The sequence below is a fragment of the Xenopus laevis genome, chromosome 3L, assembly GCF_017654675.1.
Source record: "Xenopus laevis strain J_2021 chromosome 3L, Xenopus_laevis_v10.1, whole genome shotgun sequence".
NCBI classification, from domain to species: domain Eukaryota; kingdom Metazoa; phylum Chordata; class Amphibia; order Anura; family Pipidae; genus Xenopus; species Xenopus laevis.
In genome coordinates this window covers 105,267,641-105,273,646 of record NC_054375.1, presented here as the reverse complement: position 1 = coordinate 105,273,646, position 6,006 = coordinate 105,267,641, and the positions used below count along the sequence as shown (strand labels likewise).

General features: G+C 44.8%; 1 long non-coding RNA gene across 1 annotated transcript; it reads right to left on the bottom strand.

Moving 5' to 3' along the window:
• Positions 1-1,612: 1,612 nt before the first annotated feature.
• On the bottom strand, positions 1,613-5,558 carry LOC108710608. Its single transcript, XR_001934765.2, has 3 exons — positions 5,517-5,558; positions 3,398-3,540; positions 1,613-1,671 (listed from the first exon to the last, which is right to left on the bottom strand). It is a non-coding gene; the product is annotated as an uncharacterized LOC108710608 (long non-coding RNA).
• Positions 5,559-6,006: the final 448 nt, after the last annotated feature.

Genomic DNA, 6,006 nt, shown 5'->3' with positions numbered 1-6,006 from the left:
GAAGGAATGTAATCAACAGCAATAAAAAGTAAAAAAGTACGGCAAATTAAAATTGAAAGAACTCACTCATGTTTTGTACTTCATTTTATCCCTTCTTAGTCAAAAATAAATCAGCCCATCAGCAGTACTTCAGCATGGAAAATAACTTGTTAAATCCTAATCATGGTAAATTGCCCATTAGTCCCGAGTGTGCTAGGTGCTAAGTTTGAAACCTGTTGACCTGTTTTGAAGCTGATCCCTGGGGTCCATGCATAAATAATTTAAAATAAATAAAGATTTCTGTTTTAAATTTTCCATGCAATAAAATCTATTTTTATATATTTACTGAAACATTTTATACAAACATACAATGGTGAAAAAAAGAAAGCTAAAGGCATTTGGATTCAATATAAATATCAAACAAAGCACTTGGATTTGAGTAATGAAATAAGCATAAATAGCCCTTTTGTAATCTTTCACCAGTATGGATCAAAAAACGTTCTTTCCATTGACGCATGGCTGCCTATCTAATTGGATTGGATGCTAACAATGAGTTTAGGGTTGAATGCAAGATAAGTCTAGTAAAAACCCAATTATTATTAACATATTTCACAAAAAGGCAAAGAAGCCAATATGGAATAACATCTTTCATTCTATAATGCCATACATTAAGTGCATTTCATTGATAATTTATTGCTTTGAAGTCAATCCGAGCTTGTTTTTTGGGGCCAAAAAATAATTTTTCAGATGCAATCATAATGTCCAACTTCTGTTTTCAAGAATCATATACAAAAGTCCCCTTGTTTAGATGTGATGAGATGCCTAGATTTCTGTTGACTTTGATCTGATCAGATAAATTGTAAACTGAAAAAAGAACTTAAATAGACAAGAATGACTCTCTCAGATGGAACACATAATAGGAAGTTTTTTGAATGCTGAACAAAGTAATTGTGATGTAGACAATGACATGAAGCTTTGACATAGTCCACATAATTTTGTCGAATTGAATCCATCTGAGTGCTTTCAAGTATGTTTCTCTAATCCCTTCATTTAGCCTTTCATTCTATGCTGAGACATAAGTGTTCTTGTTGCTGATGGAAGCAGATTCTCTGGAATCTTTTTTTCTATTTTGGCAGTCTGGTCTTCTAGCATTCATGTTTATTATCTCAACCAACATTAAAGGTCCAAATGGTCTTCTAGAGTCCAAGCTTATGGAACACGTGCAGCCGTCAATAAATGAGATAAAGGTAACATACAGTGTGTCAAGACTTCTGCTAAGTACATGGACTGTATGTTTTCTTTGAACTACAGCTTATCACATGATAATGATTTGACTTCATAAGACATGTGAAGGAAGGTATAAAAACCTATGTCAACTACAGTAAAGCTCCTCAGACGCGACGATTCTTCTTGCCGAACGACAAATTTTAGGGAAGTCCAACCAATCCTTCGAGATTATCGTGCGGTTAGTGGAATTCGAACGATCTTACGATTTTTCAGCCGAAAAGGAAATTGATTGGCCAGGTCAAAAGATCTTTATCGGTCCCAGTGCAATCTATCTGTGTTTGCAGGGACAAGCAGGCAGCTCCCCTTTGTTTTCCTGGCAAATTGGTCTTTTTAGTTGATGGTCAATTCGTACGATCGTTCCGAGAAAATCGTGGTCTCACAATGAGGATCAACATCTATGGCCAGCTTAAGAATACAAAAAGTATAACATATTTATTATTACCTGCCAGACATGGAATTTGCTTTTCAACAATATCCCATTTTATAACTGTCTCCTTAAGAAAATGTACATCAATTAATGTAATCTGCAACATTCTTGTACAAAACACATACAGGTATGTCAGATGACCAGCCGCAGGTCCACTCCATTCAGGCTAATGATGTGTGGAAGGGGTTTCTTCTCTGGTGTATTTCGATTAGTGAAGAAAAACCTTTAATTGTGTACGGTGCCTCCTATCTTTAATACTTATAGGCAAGTTTTTGCCCTTAGAGAATAAAATAAAACTTTGTTTCTCACTGCTGTAACTTTAATAGGGTTTAACCAAGTCGGTCATTGTATAAAGAAGATAAGAATTACATTTCTGCATACTTAAAAATAGGCAAATTGCTTGCAGCAGTCAGATAACCTGGTTAATTTGCACAAAATCAAATTTGTGGGAAATGGGAATAATTACACTGATAAAGATGAGGCATTTTGTCTTCTGAATGGATGGAATTAGGAATGTCCTGGAGTACATAATCATCACCCACTTCTATTTTTGTATTCTCAGAAAATTGGGGGTACTGCTGTTGTTTTCAAGAGGCTGGTACCAATCCAGATAATATCAACCAGATTAATCCTCCAGCTGCCTTTTTTCTTGCTAGGCTACTTGGAAGCCACAGGAAACATATTATAGGTTAGTAAATAAAAGTATGTTACCAGGAAGGCATATGGACAGGCTTGCACAAATATACACTAAAAATAAGGATTGGAGAACCTGAAAGTCAGTTAGTGTGGGTTATGTTGTGATATACTGTAAAAGCCTATTTAATATGCAGAATATACCTAGAACACACAGGGCACAACTTTACTTTCATATACATGTTATTTTAGCCTGAACTACCTTGGACCCCAATGATCGAATTGAGCCCAGATAGTCTGAAAACCACAGATATACTCTGTAACAGCCTATGTATCTATATATACATATGCTGTATCTCCAGAACAGAAGTCACCAGTGAAGAAGATTGTGTAGGATTAGTGGTTGGAGTGTGGTGTGAGCAGCCAGGAGTAAGTGCAGTGCGTGAGCAGCTGGGAGGCCTAGAGGCACTCATTTTTAAATTCAGCCCCGATTATATAAAGATTTGCCTAACTCAAAATGCATATACAGTGTTGGCTGTCTCTGGCAACGTCTTGGCTTGCTGCATAACAGCAGAGAAAATGAGAACAGAAGTGCAGTGTGCATGTGTAGGCCTAGTTTGAAATAAATTAAACACTGAATAGCCCTATTAAATGCTAGTGTTCTTATCTGTTTAATGTGACTTCTGTTTCTGAAGCTCCATGCTGATCTTCCCTTTCTTGTCTTGGGTGTGTGCAAAGGTAAGGACCATGATGAATCATCTTGCTGCGGCTCAGTCTTGCCTGTCACTCCTGGGACGTCTATACAGTACTCGCATCTGCTGGTGTCTTCCTGAGTGTGCGACCGCAGTAAGCTAACTTACCGTGGTCGCACACTCAAGAACCCGCCTGCAAGTGTGAGGGCTGTATAGATGACGTGACAGGCAAAGCCGCAAGACCAAGCTGCAGCAAGCAGGATGAAGAGCCGCGGGTTGCCTACCCCTGGACTAATGTATTAATTTAGAACAGTTTACAGACTCAGTGACCCCCCCTTGCAGTGCTGCTTCAGAAAGAAAAAGGGGCAAATTTACTTACTGCCGAAAATGCGCCAGCTTCGCTGACATTGCAACACTTCGCCAGGCGAAGATTCGCCATGACAACACAAATTCACCATAATCCGAAGTTGCGTCCCGGGTTCCGAACGCTTCCGAGCAGTTGAGAAGTTACGCTTGCGATGCCTAATAAGCATATGGGGTTGTCAAGGATTAGGTAGGGGGCGCTGTAGAGACTGAAGGGAAAGGGCGAGTCCTTGAGGCAGGAGCTGTATGAGCCTAGGGAACACTAGAAGGGAAAGCAGGAACAGGACGGTGCGGGCGTAGATCAGATCAAACTGGGGATAGTGCAGAGCAAGGCTGGAGCAGAAGATAGCAAGGCTGGAGCAGAAGATAGCAAGGCTGGAGCAGAAGATAGCAAGGCTGGAGCAGAAGATAGCAAGGCTGGAGCAGAAGATAGCAAGGCTGGAGCAGAAGATAGCAAGGCTGGAGCAGAAGATAGCAAGGCTGGAGCAGAAGATAGCAAGGCTGGAGCAGAAGATAGCAAGGCTGGAGCAGAAGATAGCAAGGCTGGAGCAGAAGATAGCAAGGCTGGAGCAGAAGATAGCAAGGCTGGAGCAGAAGATAGCAAGGCTGGAGCAGAAGGAGGCTGGAGCAGAAGGAGACTGGAGCAGAAGGAGACTGGAGCAGAAGGAGACTGGAGCAGAAGGAGACTGGAGCAGAAGGAGACTGGAGCAGAAGGAGACTGGAGCAGAAGGAGACTGGAGCAGAAGGAGACTGGAGCAGAAGGAGACTGGAGCAGAAGGAGACTGGAGCAGAAGGAGACTGGAGCAGAAGGAGACTGGAGCAGAAGGAGACTGGAGCAGAAGGAGACTGGAGCAGAAGGAGACTGGAGCAGAGGGAGACTGGAGCAGGATAGCAAGAGAGGGAGACTGGAGCAGGATAGCAAGAGAGGGAGACTGGAGCAGGATAGCAAGAGAGGGAGACTGGAGCAGGATAGCAAGAGAGGGAGACTGGAGCAGGATAGCAAGAGAGGGAGACTGGAGCAGGATAGCAAGAGAGGGAGACTGGAGCAGGATAGCAAGAGAGGGAGACTGGAGCAGGATAGCAAGAGAGGGAGACTGGAGCAGGATAGCAAGAGAGGGAGACTGGAGCAGGATAGCAAGAGAGGGAGACTGGAGCAGGATAGCAAGAGAGGGAGACTGGAGCAGGATAGCAAGAGAGGGAGACTGGAGCAGGATAGCAAGAGAGGGAGACTGGAGCAGGATAGCAAGAGAGGGAGACTGGAGCAGGATAGCAAGAGAGGGAGACTGGAGCAGGATAGCAAGAGAGGGAGACTGGAGCAGGATAGCAAGAGAGGGAGACTGGAGCAGGATAGCAAGAGAGGGAGACTGGAGCAGGATAGCAAGAGAGGGAGACTGGAGCAGGATAGCAAGAGAGGGAGACTGGAGCAGGATAGCAAGAGAGGGAGACTGGAGCAGGATAGCAAGAGAGGGAGACTGGAGCAGGATAGCAAGAGAGGGAGACTGGAGCAGGATAGCAAGAGAGGGAGACTGGAGCAGGATAGCAAGAGAGGGAGACTGGAGCAGGATAGCAAGAGAGGGAGACTGGAGCAGGATAGCAAGAGAGGGAGACTGGAGCAGGATAGCAAGAGAGGGAGACTGGAGCAGGATAGCAAGAGAGGGAGACTGGAGCAGGATAGCAAGAGAGGGAGACTGGAGCAGGATAGCAAGAGAGGGAGACTGGAGCAGGATAGCAAGAGAGGGAGACTGGAGCAGGATAGCAAGAGAGGGAGACTGGAGCAGGATAGCAAGAGAGGGAGACTGGAGCAGGATAGCAAGAGAGGGAGACTGGAGCAGGATAGCAAGAGAGGGAGACTGGAGCAGGATAGCAAGAGAGGGAGACTGGAGCAGGATAGCAAGAGAGGGAGACTGGAGCAGGATAGCAAGAGAGGGAGACTGGAGCAGGATAGCAAGAGAGGGAGACTGGAGCAGGATAGCAAGAGAGGGAGACTGGAGCAGGATAGCAAGAGAGGGGTACAAGGTAGGGTCGGATCAAGGCTGGGAAGGTACAAGATGAGATAAAGCAAGACAAGGACAGGCAGAAAGACAAGGCAAGGCAAGGCGGAATAACAAGGGAAAAGGGGCAAGAGCTAGAACTACCTAGTTAGGGGCGCTGCCGCAGTACTAGGAAACCAAACAATGCTCTGGCAAGGAGTGGTCTGAGTGCTGCCCTTAAATAGGGAAGAGTCAGCCCTGATTGGCTGATTAACTAGGTAGCAGCTGGGTTGAGGCTGTAGATGTCAAACAGGCTGCAGCTGAGCTGGGGCTGGAGAGGCCAATCAGGCGGAAGCTGGGCTGGGACTGCAGAGGCCAGGTTATACCTAGCAAGCAACCCTACAGGCTGCTCACCTGGCCAAATGGTCAAGGCATCGAGCCAGAAACCCAAAGGTCCCCGGCTCGAACCCCAGCAATACCTGACAGGGGTGAAGTTAAAGTAAAATGGACGTATATGTTGCAGTAACTACATTACACTACACAAGGCCAGGGAACCTAAATAAAATAGAGTTGTTATATTGCCCCACACATGTGCCCACTGTATAGATTAGGTGCCATATGTAAGGAAATGTAGGGGGGAAGGAGGGAAGCCAAA